The sequence below is a fragment of the Taeniopygia guttata genome, chromosome Z (genome assembly GCF_048771995.1).
Source record: "Taeniopygia guttata chromosome Z, bTaeGut7.mat, whole genome shotgun sequence".
Taxonomy (NCBI): domain Eukaryota; kingdom Metazoa; phylum Chordata; class Aves; order Passeriformes; family Estrildidae; genus Taeniopygia; species Taeniopygia guttata.
Genome location: NC_133063.1, coordinates 52,327,842 through 52,350,110, shown reverse-complemented (window position 1 = coordinate 52,350,110; position 22,269 = coordinate 52,327,842). Strand labels below are relative to the sequence as shown.

The 22,269-nt window shown below is 35.8% G+C and overlaps 1 long non-coding RNA gene across 2 annotated transcripts in view; it reads right to left on the bottom strand.

Moving 5' to 3' along the window:
- Positions 1–9,882: 9,882 nt before the first annotated feature.
- LOC140681759 (uncharacterized) overlaps positions 9,883–22,269 on the bottom strand; it is a 50,936-nt gene continuing 38,549 nt past the window's right edge. Inside the window, exons 3-4 of one of the 2 annotated variants that reach the window (XR_012052895.1) lie at positions 18,949–18,999; positions 9,883–17,243 (exon numbers count right to left, since the gene is read on the bottom strand). This is a non-coding gene — a long non-coding RNA (uncharacterized lncRNA). Of the gene's footprint in view, positions 17,244–17,270; positions 17,915–18,948; positions 19,000–22,269 lie in introns of those variants that run through there. The other variant, XR_012052896.1, reaches the window with a different exon arrangement.

Here is a 22,269-nt window from a genome sequence, read left to right as displayed (position 1 = left end):
GCAGCAGATATGGATGTCGGGTCAACCCCTTAACATGAAAGAATAAAAGATATTAAGATTTTAAACATTTGAACGTAACGTGAAAGAATAAAAGATATTAAGATTTTAAACATTTGAATGTAACTTACATTAAATTAAGTAGCAGACCAGATATCCCCCAAAACCGATCTAGAATTTATAATTATATTTCAATTACATTTATCATTACCTTCTGGAATGTGAAATGGAACTAATTGGAGTAGGTCAACAGTCAAACTACTAGTTCTAGAGAAAAACCAAATCTTTCTCATCCAACCCAAGAATAAAGGAGGATCATTGAGTGCACTTTTGAAAAATATTTCGATACCCTTCTATTTAAAATTATTTTATTATTAATCACTTCATTTGTGAAACTGAGTTTCTTAGAACCTTGTTTTCCACTTATGTCTTCATGTAAGTCTCTATATGTTTCCAGAGTAATGCATATGTCTGGTATAAACAGATGCAGCTATAACTTCCTGCAAACAAGATTGCAGAGTACCCCTTGTCACAGAAAGCCAGCTTTTGCAGATTTTTCAATGAGTCACAAAACACTCCAGAGACAATACCTAAATTATTACTGTTATTATTATTAAGACTTGCATTATTCATTACTAGATTTATACACAAGGTCTTTGTTCATATCATTTCTGTATGTTGTGCTAGCCAAAAAGAAAATAATCCAGTGACAAGGAATTTAGATCCTCATTAAAATTTCTGTATTGCTGAAGATGTAATGTTATTATGTTGCAGCTAAAAAAAAAGCCATGTGGATCATTTTCTCTCTTAGTTTAATCCAAACTCATCTGGAGCAAAACAAAAGAAAGCCAAACCAGACCTAACTGGAAATACAAACAAACAAGCAACTCCTACTGCAGTAACATATTCTTAAGCCAAGCCATTCACAGAGTTAAGATTTATATAGGTTTGAGAGTAGAGAGGAAATTCTGAAGCGACCAGCACAAGTTTCAGTAGGACATAATCTCTAAGAAACTTTGATTTTTTGGGTGAGAGCATAAGGTACGTAATTGCTCATTGTTTAGATTACAGGGAGGAGGTAACTTCTTGTGTTGCAAAGTTTGAGTATAGGAGACAATTAAGACTAGGCAAGTGTTGAAAACTACTCAAATAAAGGCACAGGTGCAGAGAATACAGCTTCTCTCATGATTCTCTGTTACTTTTAACTTTGCCATAAGTGATACAGTGTCATCAGTATTTTTAATAGAAAGTTAAAAGGCAATGCACATTCATATAGATTAAGTAAAATGGTCAACAAATAGTTAGCAAACTGATCTCATGTAACTTCTAACATATGTTTTATGTTTACACATACTCTTGCACTCACATTTATACCTATTTAAGGGAAATTATTAATATCTGCGTCTAATAAAATCCTGGTACATTTTCACAGAAGTATTTTAGATCTGACATGGACTTAGCCCTCTAAATTTACTAGATTTTAGATGTTAGAATCTATTCTAATTTTAAGAGGCTTTTCTTTTTGGCTTGCCATGACTACTGCATAAACCTGCATATGGACAGGATCTCCAAAATAGAAACAGAAGAGAACACTGCCACCAGCCTTTCTAGGCAAGGCCTTTAGGCAACTTTGTTTGGGAAGATGAACACTGTTAACTGAGCAATACCTGTTGGATACTAATAAAATACATTGTCAGCTTGCTATGACTCAGGCTGGGTATAAGACAGTGGCCAGAAGAGTTTTAGATTATAAAATATTTATGTTTATACTTTCCTCATTTTCCCACATAGTTTCACAAGCTGGCACAAAGAATCAAGACATCATATTCCAGTGGTGCCTGTGCCACACTAATTATAGTTGGTTAATAATTTAGAAGTCATGATAATTTGAGAATAATTTGGATTAGTAATATGTGCACTGAGCATCACAAATATCTTGACTAGACAAGTATTCTTAAGAAATATAGGGCAAATCAATTATAGTTAACAATTTAATATACAGGTGCATTCAGATTTTTTTTCCTTTAGACTGTCACTTTCCAGCGCACAGTGGTTTTCTTTCAGTTTAAGCTAATCCTATAAAAAATAAATAAAAGCATTTTTTATTTCTGTAAGAGTTCACAAATAATGGACACATCCATTCATATTTTGTACATTAGCTGTGGTTGATTCCTCCTAACTTTTCCTTTCCTGTTTTGACTAGACTGATCATAATTTTTTATCCTCTAATCCAGTACATGATTTAGATACTTGATCACTACAGGCGCACCTGTAAGGTAAGTAAATAAGAAATGTCTCAGGAAAAAAAAAAATCTAGCAAAGCTTACAATAGAGCTTTCCTCCAAAAGATCTTTTTTTCCATTTCTGCAGCACTGGTATAAAAGGTAACAATGTGTGCAGTGAATACAAATCTTGGGCCAGCTTGAAATAACAGCATAATAGGTAATTTTCAGCAATATGTTTTGCATTACATTGGACAACTGTAATTTTAATATCATTTAGCAATTATTCTAGAGAGAAAAATTACAACTAGATGCAAAAGAGAGGCACCAAGGGACAGAAACAAGAGCCAGGGGAAAAAAAAGATAAGAGAAACAGACAAGGGTCAATCTCTCAGTTTTCCCCAAGCAAAGGAAAAGCAAGGAGCATAATGAGGAAAGAAACAGAGTCATGGAGAGGGCAGAACAACTAATGTAGTGAACTCTGCATGTTGTAACTGTACCCATAATCCAAGAATGTCAACCTGGGTTACCAAGAGTGAAGCATAAACATCAGTCCTACCAAAACTAATTTAGAAGCATAGCTATTTTTTCAGGAATATTTTTTCATGCAGTTCCTATCTCCCTTGCTTTAGGGTTTTTTATTTCCATCCTCATTGTATTAGTGCTTGAAGAGAGGAATGCAGTAGAATAGCAAAAGGGTAGATGCTCTCTGATAAATGATATGTTTTGAAGTTATAACAGGAATTAATAAATTAAATTACTTGATATCAAAAGCAGACATTTCATTTGCAGTTTGGTCACACAAAAGTCAACTCCAGTAAAGGACACTGAAGATACTGTTCTGTTCTAGCACTCTCCAGTATATACCTCATATCTATATTTGAATTACTGCTAGTGATTCTGTTATAACTGAAAATTAGCATTTGCCTACACATTGTTATTTTCCTTCTGACACATAACTTTTCACACTTGTTATAAGTTTAACATGCAACTAAAGTTAAACTGTCCTGTTCTTATCTAAGGATGCAGCTTGATGTTATAACTAAACTGATCTAACCATAAACTGCTGTCAGAAAAAGCAATCGTGCTTCCTCTTTCCTCCCACCAGTTTTTATTTCCAGCTCTCCACCCCACTTTGCACTAGCAAGGTTTTCTCCTTTTCTTTTTGTGATTTTATTTCCTTCCTTTTTTTTTTTTTTTTCTCCCCTCTTTTCCTCCCTCTCTTGTCTTCATCCTTCGCTCTCTTTTCTCTATTCTTTCCGAAGGACGGCGGCAGGCTTGAGGTGCGGACCAGGCCCGGAGCCCGCGGAGAGGCCTCGGCAGGCGGGATGCAGGAGGGCGCCCGTGCCGCCCTTTCCCCGGGAGCAGCGGGAGGAGCCGGTCCCGGATGCCGACAGAGGGAGCGCATCGCTCTCCTCGGCCGGGGCCGCGCCCCGGCGCTGCCCAGCGCGCTTCAGGGACCGGGCAACACGGGCGGAACAGGTCTGTGCGAAAAACTCCTGTCCCGTCTATTACAACGTCAAAACGAGGATTTAAGACAGCCAATCGTTTAAACTGAGTGATTGCTTTCCCCTTGCTCTCATAGTAGATTTCATACTAGTCAAATAGAATAATCGCTGTTTATTTAACCATTTGGTCAGAATTCACATCTGGGATGTGCCATAAACAGACATGAAAACATTTCTAAAGAGCAAAGAGGTAACAGACTAACAGCTTCAAGAGAGCCAAAAGTGGCGGTGCAACTCTTACAATTTCCATAAAGCAAGTAAATTTATGTAAGAAAATACATGCGACCTAACACAAATAAAGCAATGTTCACGCAAAGTCAGGAAAGCCAAATGCTAAACTTTAACTTCCTTAGTTTTAACTCTTCGCATTGTATATCCTGTAGTTTTTATGGTAGACCATAAATAACAAAATGATACATTAAGGTTTCCATTTAATAAGGAAATCAGGAATAGAAAATAACACATGTACAACTTGGCCAAGTAAACACTGTGGAAGCAGTCTTAAATTTTAGTGTTTCCTGAGTCTGGATTGAGGATGTTTTAGACCCACATCTGGATCAAATGATGTGACTTGAGCTCTTCTCAGACATCAAACTGTGGCATAAGATTCATTCTTACACTAGTATTACTCCACTGCACTGTTTTGGTTTTGGTTTGGCTTGATGGGTTTTTCCAAATTTGGGGAAATTTACTGTATTTAGATTAAAAAGAAGCAACTATAAATTTTACAAGCAAAGTAATTAATTTTTAAACATAGTATTATCACACTGGAGAAACAGGTGAGAAGGTTAAGAAAAGAAGATCACATCCTGAGTAAAATGATGTTTTTTGAGATAAACACGATTTAAAGAAGAATGCACAATTGATTGCAACTGATAATGATCTGTCTTGCATGAAATTATGCTACATCAGTTGTAAGTGAATTGTTCCATAATTACACAAGCACAAGTGTGATTAAACACCTTTGGTCACATTTAAAATATAATATATTTTCCAAAGCCTACTTTTTGACAAAAACATCTGTTCTGCCTCTTTGGTACTCATAGCAGAAAGCTTCGGTTTGCTTATTATTTGTATAAAATATCGTTATCTTTTTGAGACCCCAGCTGGAGTCTCTGGAATGTGCACCTCTCACTTGGCTTAGAACTCTGAGCTTTGAAAATATCTACAGGCACATTTAGAGAGAGGAAATGTAGGTGCACACAAGCATTCTGTGTGATCACTTATTGGAACTTATATTTGAGACCCATGGTAACAAAAGGAAAACCAAGCTGTATCTGTTGTACTGTGAGTACGCTGTAAAGCATCCTACACAGGTAACAGTCTTCAACATCTGCAGAATGCCTAAAAAAGAGTCAGAATCAGTTTTAAACTATGAAGTATTCAGAGCAGGCCTGGTTATGGTGATGGCCTCAGACATGTTATCACACCCACCCTGGCACATCAGACTTTCCTCAGAGAGTTGGACTGAAGTGGATTAAAAGAAAATTTATCTTTCATCTTCCTAGTCGTTTCCCACCTGGACTCCAGATGCACTGCAGGGGGGAGGATTTTTTTGTTCTAAAGCCTATGAAGGCTTATCCCTTGGGCCTTGTAGGTGGTGTCTAGAAGATGGGTCTGGTCGGTAGGAGGTGGGTGGGAATTCTGGGGCTGAGACTGCACCAGCAAGCCCCAGAGGTTTTCACACAGTTGTACACAGGGTAGCCACCTGAAGTACCTAGATTTTACTGCAGCTTCCAAACTCCATGTAAATTTAAAAAAAAATAACTGCCAGTTTCACTATAAACCATTTCAAATCAATTTAGGTAACTGCTCAATATTCAAGTAATTTCCAAGTCCAATTACAGGGTTTGCTTGCTGACACTAAATAACAGTTCCAGCTGCAGTTAAAAATCAATGAGTAGGCTATTGTATAGTAACATAAGAGTTACATAAAATGTGATTGAGAAGGAAAATGCAGTTTCTTGTAGCCAAACCAAACAATAGAGGAAAGCTACATTACATAATTTCAGGTTATATGTTGGTAAGCTCATTATCAGAGCACAGACACTAACAGAATGAGTTTCATGGAGACTCCAATGCCAGACTGCAAGAGCAGATGTGACAGACCCCTCTAAGAAGGACACAAATCCTACCTGGAATGAGCCAAGTCTTTCTGCTTCTGCCAGCATGGTTTTCTCTGGCAGGAAGAGAGCTTCTACGAAGGGCCCTCACCTGATCTACTGCTACCTGATCTTGCAGGTAATCAACCGTGTTACGAATTCTATTTTTATAGTATTTTTCCCTTTTAGTATATTTTTAATATACATTTCAAATATTCTCTGAGGTCAGAGCAGATATCACTAAAACAGAGATCCCCAACTTTATTATTTCAACAATATGAGTTATTGCCTTGCTTCCCAGCACAGCCTGATAGAAGTTGCTTGCAGTGTGTCAAGTCTATCCAGAACAGATAAAATAGAAGAAGCTGTACTTTATTACCCTTTGAAAACTGATTTGGAACCATAATCACCTATTTATGGCTTTCTGATGAGGTTGCAGCAAATGAAGTTACATTCTTTGTAATGCTTTCTGAAAAGACTTGAAAAGTTGAAACTGGCTTGTTCAGCAAAAAAGTAAGTGGAAGATAGAAGGAAAATTAGTATTTTAAATATACAAATTTTTCAGGGCTACATAGTGCCAGCATTTTCATAACACCTTCTGCATTAGCGTCTTTCTCAAAAAAATTGATAGCAGTTCAAAACTACAGATTTTCTTTTGAAAAATATGCCTTTGTTAGACCACCTTATATAATAAAAAGTATAAACAGTTGTGAATAAAGAAGTGTCTCTTTTTTTACCCCTCACAGACACAGAAGATTCAGTGTCCTCAGCTTCACACTCAATATTCCATCAGTGGATTTTTTCATCTACCATAACAAACATGCCCATAGGAATAGAAAAATATTACAAGAATGAGGCCTTGCAGAGAAACTGTCAATTGTAATAACCAATTTTTTGTGATCTCCAGATAGGAAACAAATAACATACATAGCATAAGTATAATACCAACCATGAAATACAGAACAGTGGTAAATTATGAAATTAAAATCATACTTCCTGCAATAAAAGGATCTGTGCTGCAGAAAGAGATTTTTGGTGGGTTTGGAGTTGGTCCATATATGTGAGATTTAGCACTAAGAGTGGAAGGAGTGTTAAATCATTCCAGCCACAGTGTTAGACCAAGGCTCTGAATTTCAGGAGTCAAGAAAAAGTGCAGAGTCTTGAAGATCACAAAGTGTTTTCTCTGGAGGCAGCCTGACGGATTGCCACTGGAACTGTCACAGATATAGTTCACAATTAAAAAAGATGGGTTATTAAGGGCCCATTTCTGTGGCTAGGAAGAACACTGTTTTTCATTATCAGGTTTTTTACCTTTCTTGGATGCCCATGACTTTCAGAGAGGATTTCTCAAGTTTGTTTCAGTCACTATTACAGTAGCAGAAAATTCAGACACTAGATGGTGTCAGATAGGGTGTGACAAAGTAGAAATGTTCCACTCCAGTATTCACAAAAGAACTGGGATCAAATACTTAAACAGGTTTATTATCTGTAGGCATTTTGTATTTTATTTTATATAGTAAAGGGTTGGTAACTTCACTAAAAGTAAAATTTGTTAGGCGAGGATTTGGGGAAAAAAAGTTTTAAAACTACTTTAGGTTTCCTTTGGCTGAGATGCTAACATGGGACATTTCAACACATTTTAATCAATAAACATGTAAGAACAAAGGATTAGGCAGTTCTCAGTTTGCATTCCAACAGGAATACAGTTTTTATCACTAACCAAAATGTATATTGTAATTCAATTGGTTATCCTGGATGCACAGTGAAGATTTATAATATAATTACCTCTTCCATAAGTCCTTCTCAAATTATTGTTTTATAAAAAAAACCCCATAATTTTTCTTTTCTTTAAAGCTTCTCCTCAACCAAATTTTCTTAGATTCATATCATTATCCATTTTTACAACAGAAATCCCAAGGGAAAGCAGGAGGAAATTTCAAAAGCTCTTTATTTCAACAGAGTTGGCTCATCATAAACAATTGTCTGAAGTACAATAATTTGAGCTATCTTAAGGCAAGAACCTTAGTAAACAGGAAAAAGGAATATAACTAAGTTTATATTAAAGTGTCTTGTTTGCAGAATTACATCCTGTTGCCAAACCTGGCATATCTTGTAAATCCTGGATGATTACCCAAGAGAACTCAGTCATTAAACTGAATTTTCCTATGCTCAATTTTTCATTTATTTGTGCCAAAACCTTTTATCTGAATTTACCTAAAAACATAGGAATGCCTGTCGAGGAACAGATTAATGCTTTTTAATTCCCTCCTAATATATTATCCAAACCTGTTTCGACTGTGAAGGCAAATATACATGCCCAAATCAATATCAGATTTACCACCAGGTTCATTGTTCCTGGCTCGTGACCCAGAGTGACTGTCAGCAAAATAATCACTCATTTATTGAAACTTTTGAAAAGTTGGAGCCTTAAGTCCATATCCTGACCTGTTTAAGTGACAAAGACACATGGTGCTTTGTTGACTTGCCTTGGTAGTTGAGCAACATGAAGTTAGATCAGAAGTCCCAAAGGAGTGGAAAATGGGACTAAGAACAAATAGAAAGGTATAATTTAGATTTTTTTTTCAGAGTAGATTTTAACAGATAAACTTTAAATGTGGTTGCAGGAACATGCATTCATTTCTGGAAAGGTTGTTTTCTGTAATTTGTGAACTCCTTGGTGGCTGAACGGAGTCCATGGCAGATGGGCTGTACTTACAGCATCAGCTGTCCCTGAGAGAAGACCTCAGCATGCCCCAACCTGCTCAGAAAGTTGGGAAGAAAGACATCAAGTCTACCACCTCACCTTCCATTCTGAGCTACAGATCGTTGCCAGTCATCAACTTCAGTGCTTACCCTGCTGAAGTGTCACTCTACCTGTTTCTCCATGAGCAAGCACGAGGTGAGCAATTGCTGCCCTTCATTTCTACTCTGCCTTGCTAAATCTGAAATCCCCCAGCCTGGTGTGGTCACTGCAGTGGCTGGCACTATCTGCCCACTCTGAAAGACTTCAAAGACTTTCTTACAAAGGCTGCTCTTACTTGCTGATTGATGGGAGAGGGAGGCTCTACTAGCAAGAGATCATCCATAATAAAGTTTTGAAATTTTGAAAATTGATATATAATGGTGTTGGCAAATTTTTGCATCTGATCAGTTGTCTACAGTTTGTATTTTTCTGTATGCGTCTAACAGGATTATGGAAAATTAGCATAATTTAATGTCACAGTTCCATAATCTTGTATTGAAAAATAATTTTAAAAAAAATTACAGTTATGTTTATGAATACCTCACTGATTTATGTTGTAAAATAAATTCGTTTATGCATTTTAAAAAATAATACAATAAATTCTAAAAATAACATTATGAGAATTATATATATATATAATATAAAATGTTTTATTTGGCAGTTCTTTATTTAGAAGGGGCACAAATGTGTGCTTTTTCACAGGTAGGTATTTATGGGATGTTCTTCCAACTTGTCTGGGACAACCTAGTTATACTATGATCCTTGCTGGAAAAGTTTGCACTAGGTATAACATAATATTTTTAGTCTTTCCTACCTTTATATAGTATCATTAAAAACACAGATATTAAAACATGTTATTAATGAACTGTAATTTCAGCGGCTAAAATTCAATTATACTAAAACATAATTAATTATTTTCAATGTTATGAAGGGTAGAACTGTATTAGGGCTATTTTGGAATTTTCTTCCAGTTTGTTTTTTTTTTTCCAAGAAGAAGTTTATATTTTGATTTTAGAAAATTGTATTTCTTAAGATGATAATTATAATTTCTAGCTTTGCAAATCGTTCTCAGGAGGATGTGGAAAGAGGTAGGAAAGAAAGGTTTCTAGCGCTGGGACTCTGGAGAGCCTTGGAGGCTGTCAGTCTCCAGACAAGGCAAGGCCCTTGCTCAAGGTCCCACCTGCAGCCCCTTTTGGCTGAGCTTCCTGGCTTTGCCTGCTACTCATGAGTGGACATTTCCAGGCTTCCAGATTCTGCTGTAGGGCAGTAAGACAGCAAGTATAGAGCAGTCCTTTTATTTAAGTTTGTCCAAAAAAAAAAAAAAAATAAAATTAAGAGATAAGAATTTCTTGGGGGTTTTATGACTTGGAATAAAAATTTCACTGCTTCTCAATCCAGGTTTAATTCTAATTTATCCAAAACTGAAAAATCTTGCCTTTCAATAAATAGGTTTGAGTAACACTTCTATTTTATTCCTACTGAAATTTTCATTCTGTCTATACTCCTAGAATGTTATTCAATTTTGTGCTATGCTTGCTGTATAAAAATAGCTTATAGTGTGATGATATTTACAGAAATGAACAAAGATCTATTTTTGGTAAAATGTAACGCGAAACCAAGTCTGCATATGACAAATGTGTGTGGGAAACTTGGTCTCCAGAAATTTTAGTCATGTTTAATAAAACACACCTGAAACCTTTATTGTATGAGCATAAGGAACCTGGGAGAAAAAATGGCTGAAGAGCTCCTAGTCCAGTCTATGAAACCAGAGATGGTAGAAGTTACAAACAGCTACTGTAATTGAAGCATAGGTGTAGGATTTAGGGGAACAGAGAACCATGAGGATGAAGGTGCCAAACTGAACACTAGTGATGACAGACACTGTGAAAAAGAACTAATATAAATAAAAGCAAATTGAACAGAGTCAACAAATCAGTCTCTGATAAAGAATGATGATGCATTCTGGATTAATGTTGTAAATCTCTGTGAAATCTTTGATTACCAATAAAAATCTTGGTATTTTTAGAAAAGACAGAAACTACTGCAAATTTACATAATTATGGAAAACTATAGCATTGGATACCCACCTTATGAAAAACAAGTCTGTGCTAGTCAGCCCTGGATGGGGTGGCTCTCAGCTGACAATCAGCTGAAGCCTTGGGACGTGAGGGTGTGTTAGGCTTTGTTTACAAAAGTAGTAAAAGGTATCGAAACACTTGACCATGAACAAAAGAAGAGTGTCCCCTGCCTGTCCACATGAGGGTTCCTTGGGGATTGATCCCTCTGCAGCCCACGTTTAGCGCATGTATTTCTCTGCTGCTGTGACTCTGTTTTTTCACAGCCAGCCCACCTACGAGTACGGGGGAGAGCTCAATCATAGAACATTGGAGAAGTGCCCCAAAATCATTGTGTCCAACCTCTAACACAGAATTACTGCATTCACCACTAAAGCATATCACCAAATGCCATATTCCCAGACTTTAGAACACTTCCAGGGATGGTGATTTCATCACTTCCTGGGCAGCCTGTACCAATGCCTCACTACATTTTCACTGATTAATTTTTTCTTAGTACTGAGTATAAACCTCAGTTTACCTCTCCTGTTGCAACTCAAAGCTACAGCCTCTTGTCCTGTCACCTTTTACCTGGGAGAAGAGTTGCCTTACTTTAATAGAAGGACAAGCAAAATCTGCCCTGCAGTGAAGGGTGTCAGTTTCAGATGGGCGAACTCAGAAATTGAGTTATGAAGCAGTTTGACTTGGTGATAAAGAATACTCACACTCCCTCATTTCCTTCTTTACAGTCACTAAGTGGCTTTGGTATGAATTTAGTTCCCATTTTGGGGACACTTAGTGTAATTTGTTGAGTGACAAATATTTTTAACAATAAGAGTTGTTAAGTGCTAAGAAAGCCTCTTTCTGAATGCTTTCTGCTGTCACTTGAGAATGTCTTTGCAATTGTGATCATATTTTGATGTTTATGTTGTATTTATAAAGTTGGGATACATGTAGTCTTTTGTGACTACTTTAGTCTAGACAAGGTGTACTTAGAAAGTTCACTGATAAATCCACAAATATATAATCTTTACATGGTAATGGGCATTTGAAAATGCAGCTTTGACTGCTGTTGAATGATTCAATGAAATTCAGTTTTGAAGGCTTCTAGTTCTACATCAAAGATCCTGCAGCCATGAGTCATTAAGTATTATTGCATTAATTTTATAATGGTAATTCAGGTGCATTCCAAAAATATTGCTTAAACAAACTGTTAACTTGATTGGATATATGCCAAATTCTCTGTCTTTCCAAAATCAGCATGCTTTCTTTGTGCTTCGGCTCATCTATACCCTATATATATTTCTCAGAACTGGACTGTAAAATACATAGTATAGCAGACAGACATGTACACAACAATCAGTAAAAGATACAATGCAAGTAGAAATAATAATAATAATGATAATGCTATAAAGTAAAGAAACAAACCAAACAAAACCAAAACCAAAACCAAAACCAAAACAAAACATAAAAAAACCAAAACTAAGAACTCAGACAAATTTTGATACCTATGATTGTAAAATCTAAGGTAGTATAGTCATTTTGTCTAATTCTAAAACCTCTTCTCTCTATTAAGCCTACAGAAATACCCCAGAAAGTGTTTTAATCATCTTTAGCTCTTTGAAGCTCTTCACTACCAAGAACCATAAGAAGGGACCAGAAGTATACATCACAGCATATACAGAAAAATTAATGACATTGGATAATAAAGTTGGCATAGTTATTAGTTTTGAGTATTTCATCTGCAATTTAATTGGAAAAACAGGTCAGTGTCATCCCCCACTGGAAAAGTGACAGGCAATTAAACCAGAAAATTGTATAAATCTGTAATTTTTGGAAAACAAGTGAAATAAGAATTGACATAATTAAATCCATTTTGGTATTTCAATTTAAACTCAAAGTTTATTTTTGTCAGATTTAAAAATACCTCTGGCTCTTCAAGTAGATCAAATAACACTCTTGTGGAAAATAAAATGCTTTGCTACCTCAATTTAAAAAAAAACAAAACAAAACATTTGTTTAGTTTTTTGCTTACTAATATTTCAGTTTGTGCTGTGTCTGGAACTCAGAGAGACTAATCAATTGCATGAAATATTCTTTCTGTTGAAACCCAGATAGAGCATACCGTACCAAGGATTATTAAGAACCAGTTACAGAAGAAGACAAAACGCCCAGTTTGTCAATATTCACTAGAACAGAATTTTTCAGCAGCATAATTAGGACTTAGCAGGATATATCAAGGCATTCTCCAGCAAGAGTTGCTTATGAGGGTACAAGTTTTTAATTGTAGCATTCTTCATCCAAGTCAGTATTCTTCATCCAAGTCTAGTATTCTTCATCCAAACCTCCATCTGATTATTTGATTTGGGAAAGCCCTCTTACCATCAGGTAAGAAGGCTTCCCAAATATCTCGGTGGCAATTATACATATGTATACCCTTTTAGCCCCTAAAATCATCCTCATTTTCTCCATCAAAAAAGTAAAATGGTTTTAAGCTAGAGCTTTTACTATTAGTTGGACTCCAGACTCCCTGAACTACGTAGGAACTTCTGCTTTACATCAAAGAATAAGCCAGTATTTGAATTCTCTTCTGAAAGGAAGTAGTCCATCTATGATAAAGCAGGTGTAAGGAGACTAAAGGAAAGTACAAGCCTGTAAGTCATATCACTGGCAGCAGATATCTCTTCAGCAGATGCCAACAAATCCCCGCCTCTTTTCTCCCACTTGAATGCTGTGGTGCTTGGTATGAGAAGTTTTGTTAGGGAAACAATTCAGAAGAAAGATTAGATTTGTTGTTGCTCCTTAAGGTGTTTAAAATGGGAACTGGAAAACTTGAGCTGTAAAAAGTTGAACTAGCTACTCTTTGTTCTGTTCTGCTTATTATCCATGATGGCAGCAAACAAATTCCTCTCTGCATTAATTCTGATGGTGAGTTCTCCTATGATTATGAAATCCAAGGAATGTTTTCACCACAACATTGCCAGACTTAATTTAGTGTGGCTGACTCTTTAAAAAGCTCTCTTTTCTTCAACTCTCTGGACATTAGTTGTTGAAATTAGTCCATTTCAAATGTACTTACACCACTGTAAATCATCTCCTGCCATTTGCTGTTGTTGTTAGGAATATCATGAGCTCATAAATCAGTGGACTTTTCACATTTTTAGGATTATCTCTAGAAAATCTTAATAACCCTTAAGCTGACTCCAGCAAGAGTGTTTACCACATTCAAATGTCTTATGGGATAGTCTGCCTCCAAGCATTTAGATCACATGGCCAACCACTTCAAATGTACATTAGAAAAATCCCTGATGCATTTGTTCTTAGTAAGACTTCGGTGTCTGGTACCTCCTGCCATCAGACAATTTCCATGGTCTTTGAGGCAACTTAAGAAGTGAGAGTTTCTTAATGTGGCTGTGTGACAGCACACTGGAGATGTCACAACACTGTCTTGCAGGACTTAAGTTTTGTTCTTAGTTTGATGCCTTGTCTCTTCACAGTTTCATCCAAAGTCTTCTAAAACTCCTAAAGCCTTTGATAATCTGTGGTTATTTCATCACATGGGTGTACAGCTTATAAATGATGCTTCTTAAAGAATGGCTTCCAGTGCAGACAGCAAATGCCTGGTAGGAATGTTAGCTAACATTAACAAGACCTGGCTGATAAGTGATTTTTATCCTTTTTATTAAATGAAGAGTGGAAACAAAATTATCACAAATCCTGTAGACCTTACTACTAGCCATAACACTTTTTTTTTTTTTTTCAAGAGCATGTTAGGATCACCTGAACTATTATTGTATGTAACCAATGGATCAGCAAATGAGGAACCTTAACTAAATCCATGGCAGAGCATTGTCAGTAAAACAAGAAAGGTCTTCAGAGAGACAGATATTTTTATTAAGAGTCCTGGGCTCAAAATCTTGCTGGAAAATCTTTCTGGAAAAGCTTGCTGAAAATGAAGCCTGGGTGAAGAAAAAGTGCAATTATTTCCCCTTTTTGGAGAAGCATTGGATAAATGACAGGCATAAGAAAGGTAAGACAAAAAGTTAAATCAAAATGAAAAATTGTCCTCCTTAAATATTTATGACTTCAATTGATGTGATTATTACTCCTGATGGACAGCTTGCAGACTAATGAGTTTTTAATTGTTGTTATGCAATTAAGGGTGATAGTCTTTTGCTAAATCTTGAGTTTCAGCCATAGTTTATGTAAGTCGTTCACATTACTCAACCTATAATGATGTACTTGGCTTCATTGTTTGTGGTCTGGTTCTCATTTGTCTGGCATTACATTCTAAGATTGCAATGACTCAGATTTCTTTTAGTTTTACAGCAAAAGCAATAGTATGTATTGCATGAGGCATCTCAAATTTATTCACTTGTTTGTGGTCATTTTAGTGCAGGTTTCTCAAGCAGGTGTACACAGACACGTATCTCTGCATTCAGAAGATAAATAGGAACTCCTCGATGTAGTGTCACTATAGTGATTTATTCACCATATAATGAATGACTTACACTGAAAGGTTTTTTTGTTATTTTAAATTTTTCAGTCTAGGAGAAAAAAAGTTGATCATCATCTACTTGGCAGTACTTCCAGCAAAACCTGCTTAACCTTTATTAAGATACAGCACTGATAAAGTTGGTTTTAACTGGAGCAGGAAGGCAGAAGTTGTCCACTGTGGTGTTACAATATCTTTTTGTTTGTAAAAAAAAGAACTGCTATACATTTTAATAAGCTTTAAGTAAATTAGAACTTTTTCTGTAAGCAAAAAAAGGGTTATCCAAAAGTTCATTCTGATAAAGTGAAATTGATTCCAGAATTTTAATAGACTTTGGGATTTAACTTGTATGTCTATTCACACAGCAGAAACAATGGTGTAAAGTTCAGAATATGCTAACTAAACCATGCATTTAGCTTCCTTTGACTGTCTATGCTTCAAAGCATATATGTGGCTTCATTCTCACTAGGACCATCTAGGATTATTAAAATTAAAACTAATATAACTGAACCACAAAGCCAAGTGTTTTCTATTGTCTTAGCTCTGTTTTGTCATCCCTGTGCACAATCAGAATAAAATATGTCCTGGAAGAAAAAAAATACCTAAAGAAAGAAACGATGAACTGTAAAATATATTTTTAAAAAACAGTCTTTGGAAAAAATTAGCTTTATTAGTTGTTCTGGTGGGCCTGAAAGTAAGACAGAATTCTATTACATCTTAAATTTAATTCTGAGACTCTAGATTCCTAAGGATACTCCTTTGGGCCTATCACTACAAAATGGTAGGTGGTAGGGAAAGTGGTGGAAGAGGACTTTGAAAAGACAGAGACAGAAGATTTTTGTAGTCTGACTTCATGGGCACTGTATAATGATTACAGAACACTCTGAAAATGATTGATGTAAGAAGCAACAGAGTGAAGCTTGAGAAGCCATTTTGACAACAAATCACACATAATTACAACTGAATATTCAATAATCTCTATTATATGTAGCTATAACCTCTACTTTAAAAGAAGTAAGAAAAACCAACATCAAAATCCCCTTGAAGAGATGATCTTGAAATCTCAAACTACAGATTGTAGCAACTGGATATGCAGAGCCCCAGTTTTGTGAACAGCAGCTGTAACACTCATTCTGTAGATAAATAGAGGGACAAACGTACACAAAATATGCAGCATGAGTTTTTCAATAAAGTTTGTCTTGAAGTAAGTTTATCTTAGTTTTGACAGATTTATAATTTAAAATTAATTAAAAAAAAAAACCCTCATACAATCTGATGATAATTTTGTCAATGAATTGCAGCCAATGCATTGCAGCCAATACAATTGTCAATGTATTCTCTGACTTTTGCAATAGTTTTAATAGAGTTTGTGTACTTCTTCAAATATCAAAATATGATCTCTCTTCTCACCAAAAAAAATCATAAAAGGAAAGCAAAAGTCCTCCTGGCCATGGAGAAATATTGTGTGTATTTTTGCAATCCGTTGATGGCTTACTCTGCTCTTTTTCATTTTCTTTTTCTGTAGTAGCTTCATTATTGACTCCTAAAAACCAGGAAAAAAGCCCAATTTCTTTTCCTTTTCTATAAAAAGGCCAATAAAAATGGCAAATATAGAAGACTGAATGGCCATTGCAGTGATTCATTTTGGCAACTCACAACTAACTTATGTAAAGTTCAGTTGGTTCCCAGAGTTTGACTCTATGCCATTATTGATGCAGTTCTTGGGGTACTAACTCAAATTCACTCAGTCAACTCCCTAAGCAACTCCAACGATTCCAGATCTTCTTTCTCCAGGACATACTGTTCCAAAATCAGAATGTGTTTTCTCAGAAATTACTTTAGTGACATTCTGCAAGAAATTTTACATTCCCACATGTGACCTGAGATTTCAGTAAACAATTTGAAGTTATGCTGATGAAAACAATCAGCTTTCAAACTGTTCAAATATAGAATACAACAGATCTGTAGCCAGTGGAAAGCCTTCCTGTTCCATTTCCAAAATCACTTCAGTTGGCTTCAGGTTAGGCATCATGATTATTGTCTTCCCATGAGTGCAACAAAGAAGGTCTTCATTCCTTATTCCATTATGCAATTCACCTTGACATGCATTTTAAATCTGAGGCTGTCCAAAAAATGTAAAATATGATAGTCTTGTTACATAGATGTTTTATTTTCAGAACAGCAGTAACAAGAACATTAGAGTTTCAGGAAGAGCAATAAAAGTAAAAACACACATTACATAATATAGTTTAAAGAATCTGCAAAGAATTAGTTGGAACTGTAAATACGCTCAGATGGCTGTAATAATTTTAAATCAGAAGGAGATCACTCCTAAGACTCAAATTCCATATGGGCAAAACTCTACTTTCCTAAATCAAATGAGTAGCCCCACAGGAGCCAGTGAACCAGGAGAGGAGTAATTTTGTTTAGGCAGGGCTTAGAATGAAGAAAAACATCGCCTCGCCTACCTGCATATGCCATGCTCTTTCTTCTTAGAACAGACAAGAAAGTTATCCTTTCAATAGCAATTATTTAGAACCTCATCTCAACCTGCTTCCTTCTTGAGTTGAGTGATTTGCTGGAGCAGAGCCAAGAACGGTGAAACTGACTGGGTAGGACGATCAGTCATGACAAGTGAGGATTTGGAAAGTCAAGTGAAATGTAGGATTTGGAAAACAAGGCAGCTTGATCCTGAGCGATACAGGACCTTCAGAGCAGAGGAGTGTGAGCACTGACCAGTGCCAACGGCATCATCACCACATTGTCATAAAATCCTTCTGGTTCTCTGAAGCTCTGCACAGTAATACATGTAAAGTCAAGACTCAAACACAAACCACACCTTGCTCACACATTCCATTTTACAGTCAGGAGAGGATCAAGGTTCCAAAGGGTTTTCCTGTGTCTGAACTTCAACAAATGGTATGTTGCCATAGGTGGCCAGTGTGGCCCACTGGAGAGGAAGACATTTTAAGATTCAGATGTGAACCCTAGTTTTGATCCTACACTATGGGATTTGGAAAAAAAAAAAAAGAAAACTTAGTAACTAAGAATACTTTATGTTCCACTCCCACAACTTTAAGGAGCTTACCTATTATATAAAATTTTTAATTGTAGAAGCTTGTAGAATTTTTTTTCAAATTTCACCATTATTCAAGCTTTCTTTTCATCCATAATCAGATAAACTAATGCACTTTTAAATACATAATATAAATCTCTGGGGTTTTTAAGCTAGTTCAACTCAAAACCATTTGTAAGATTAAAAAATAATATAAAGTCTGAGTTTAGCAAGATGACTTAAAATAAATTATCCTGTTTATCTTATACTTTATGAAATGGTCAAAGTGTTTATTGAAATTAAATCCTTAGTAAAATTTATCATTTTAATTATGCAAGGCACAATAAATACCAAAATAATAGAATGCCTCTAAAGCAAGATAAAACACTTAATGCTGAAATTTCTTTAGATTAAAAGAAATACTATCAAAATACCTCTGCTGTTATATTCATTAATATAATCTGCCAACTCTTCATAGAAAAGGAAGCACTGGGGCAGTCTGAGAGAGTACATTTGCACATTTGCGTGTGGTTCTCCTCATGAAGCGATATCAAAATCAACCTCTCACATCTCGAAGACTTTGAAGCATTAGTGGAAGGTTGAAAACCTCCCTTCCAACCCCTGCTCCCTGGCTGCAGGTCTCTGACTGCTATCCACAACACGTTCATTCATTAAAGACCCCCTTTTAACAAGAATATCTGGTGCAACACAGAGGAGGTATGAGATTATATTGTCAATTTGTCTAGTACAAGATAGAGCAAAAATTGTATACCTTGTCTCCCTTGGGTGAAACTTCAGCATACAGAAAAAACTTCAGGATAGTCTAGGCAAAAAAGAACAAGAAGAAAAAAGAACACTGACATGAAGAAAAGTCTCATCCTGTATCAAGTGCTTTCCAAACACAAAACTATGACAGTCTATGACAAAGATGAAAAAAAAAATTCTTTGGAAACAACACACCTGTGTCAGAAAGGCAATACAGAAGTAGAAAAAACTAAGCTTTCCCGAAGAAATATAAACCAATAGTGAATCTCTTTCTAGCAATACAGAGTTTACAGCAGAAATGCTAATACCAAAATATTCTAATGCTTATTATCTTTCAGAAGACATACCGGTCTTCTCTTTCCCATATATTCTTCTCAAAAGATGAGATTTTTTAGCAATATGAAGAGGTGCATCATAAAAACAATACTAAATATTGGACTGCCAATATAAAGTAGCAACATGAAGCTGAGCAATCATAACCACGAGTACTAATAAGACAAGTCAACCTTTCCAGGGCTAACATATGAAAGCCTTACTTTAAATAAATATTAAGTAGCATCAAAAGCAGACTTGATTAAATTTGTTCACAAAGTTCTTGGAGTGATTCTATCTGGAATACAAATCTCTATTAATTTTGGTCCAGAAGAGAAAACACCAGTAAACCCAACTCAACTTTTGCAGCATTTTACTTGCAATGTCTGATCAGAGTTTAGCTTGTAGGATCCAAACACAATTGAGCAACATTTGATTATGATTATTTTATTTGATTTTCTGAAGTATTTGCACAATATTCTTGTTACTTTGAAGATAGCTCACTTCAAGCTGTTCAGCTTTTATTCAAGAAAGCCAAACACAATTTCTTTTTATGAAACACTGTAAATATAGAAAGCTGTAAATTAAGTTGCTCTGGAACAGAGAAAGAAATTTTAAGAAATGTTAAGTGATACATCTAGCTTTGAAATCACTCTCCATGGGAAGAAACAAGACTTTCCTTATTTTCTTGCCAAAAATGGGAAGCAAAAAGGCTAATTCAATTTCACACCAGAAAGAAAAGAAAATAAGTATGTGTATACATTATAACACATGCCAGTAGGTAGAAGAGATACTTAAAAGGAAAACTGTGCATATAACCACAAAATTTAGGTGTTAGTGAAAGTATTAGAAGTGCACTCCAAATTTTCAAAGTTATGAAGTAATTACTGTAGTATCAGTTAGAATATATGCTCTAACTACTCCTTTACCTAAAATAATCACTTACAAGCTTGTACTATTATTTACACATCACAGTGGTTTTGGGACTATCATAATAAAATTAAATAAATAATTATTCAGAAAGGCATGTAAACTACACTACTGATATTAATGGATCTACTAATTATAAAAACCTGTTCTTTCTTTTAATATTTCTTTCATACACTGAATCATCCAACCAGAAATTGAATTGAAAGGTATTCTTCTATATGGGCTGGCAACTATTGAAACCTTACCACAAAAAAGGTTTGGGAGCAGATGTTTCAAAACTGGTTTGTTGAGCTTAAAGAGTTTCCTAAATAATGGGTTACCTGATTTGGAGCACTCCTACACCAGAAGTTCCAGCTGATCCCTGCTACATTACTGATGTGTGCCTCAGAGGTCATGCCTTGGCAGCCTGTATGGTTTGCAGCCTTTGCTGCAAGAATACAGCCAGAGCTGGAACCTGCTCTTCAGGTTCAGCACATGGGATCAGGGCCAAGGAAAGGCAGCTGGCTTGGAGGAGGGAGGGAGTCCAGAGGCTTTATATAGGCTTAAGAGCACAATTGGATTGGCCAGGCAGCTGTGTCTGAACGGACGTGCACGAAAAGAAGGCAGGACCTTTGTGATGGTGTTCCGGCTTTAGGGGCTGTCAGGAGAAAGGTGACAAGAATGGGAAAGAGATGCTAGGCTGCAATTTCACATAGCCTGCTGAAACAGAAGCAACTGGATTTAAAAATGAAAGCCACCTGGTAAAAGAAAAAAATGGACAGCAAATTTAGTGTTAGGTGAAAGCTTATTTGTTCACAACAAATCGTCAACCAGTACTATATTGAGCTGGTCAAGCAGGTAAGTGAAAGGAAGGAGTCCTAGAATCTGCTAATCTTATTTCCACATAAGAAATTTTTGTTCTAAATTTGTCATTACAGGCTATGTAAGTGCAAGGAACTTCTATAGCTAATTAAGTGTCTAAAAAATTCAGGAAGAAATTTTACCCAGAAGCTGAAACTGATTTCTGAATACGCAGTCTTATGTGCCCTAATGTGTATTATTCATTCCACCATCTACTTAATGCAAAAATTTTTGTGGGTTTACAGTGCCTTCCAATTATCACTTAGGACTTGATCATTGTGATTTCAATTCTTCTTAGATGCATTTTTTGGGGGACCAGTATAAAACAGCCAGTCACGCTTTTTAAATTAACAGGGTATCTGAAAAGCATATAGGTAGAGCTCTATTGAAGCAGTGCTCAGAATAGTGTCAGTGTTCAATTTAAACAGCTGTTGAGTGCGAATCAGTGATGACAGCACTAGCACATTGTATTGCCGCAGCAGATCCTGAGAAGTGGTCTCCTGCTATATTTATGAGTCCTGATAATGAGTACATTTACAAAAAAACAAAAACAACAACAACAAAACAAAAAAAAAACCCACAAACAAAAACAACCAACAAAAAAGACCTTAAGATTATCTTCATTGTTGAGAACATGGTGCTAATAACACCAAGTTCAGGTGTTTGAGTGCCCCATATGGGTCATTCACTTAAGTGTTGGACTTGATGATCTCTGTGAGTCCTGTCCAACTCAGAATATTCTATGACTGTGAAAATCACACCTAAAACCTCCATCTGCCTTAATCCTCCATATTACAGTGCTTGCTTATCGAAATGAAATTATTCATTAGGACACTGGAAGTAAAGAATCCAACTAGCACAAGCAGATTTCTTCTTCCCAATTTTAGAAGAAAAAATACATAAGAAATACAAAGGTGTAAGAACTGGTAGATTTCATTACCCAGACTTCTGATTACAGCCCATTTTCTGCCACCCTTCCCTTTAATTTAAAGAAAAATATGAATAGAAGTTTTATCTTTTTCCAAACTCCTAAAATTCAAATAGTGTATCTCCTGACTAGGTTTTGTTCATTTTCTTCGAAATCTCTGCCAGAGAGCATTGTTTGTTCTTTGTTTGAAATTATCAGCAATTTCAAACAGATCTATCAACTGCAAGGAAATCTCTCAAGTTCTGAGCAATTTCTCCTCCACAAGCCATCTCCTATTAGGCAAAAAAGTTGCTGGGAAATTTCCAAATTCCCTCTTCA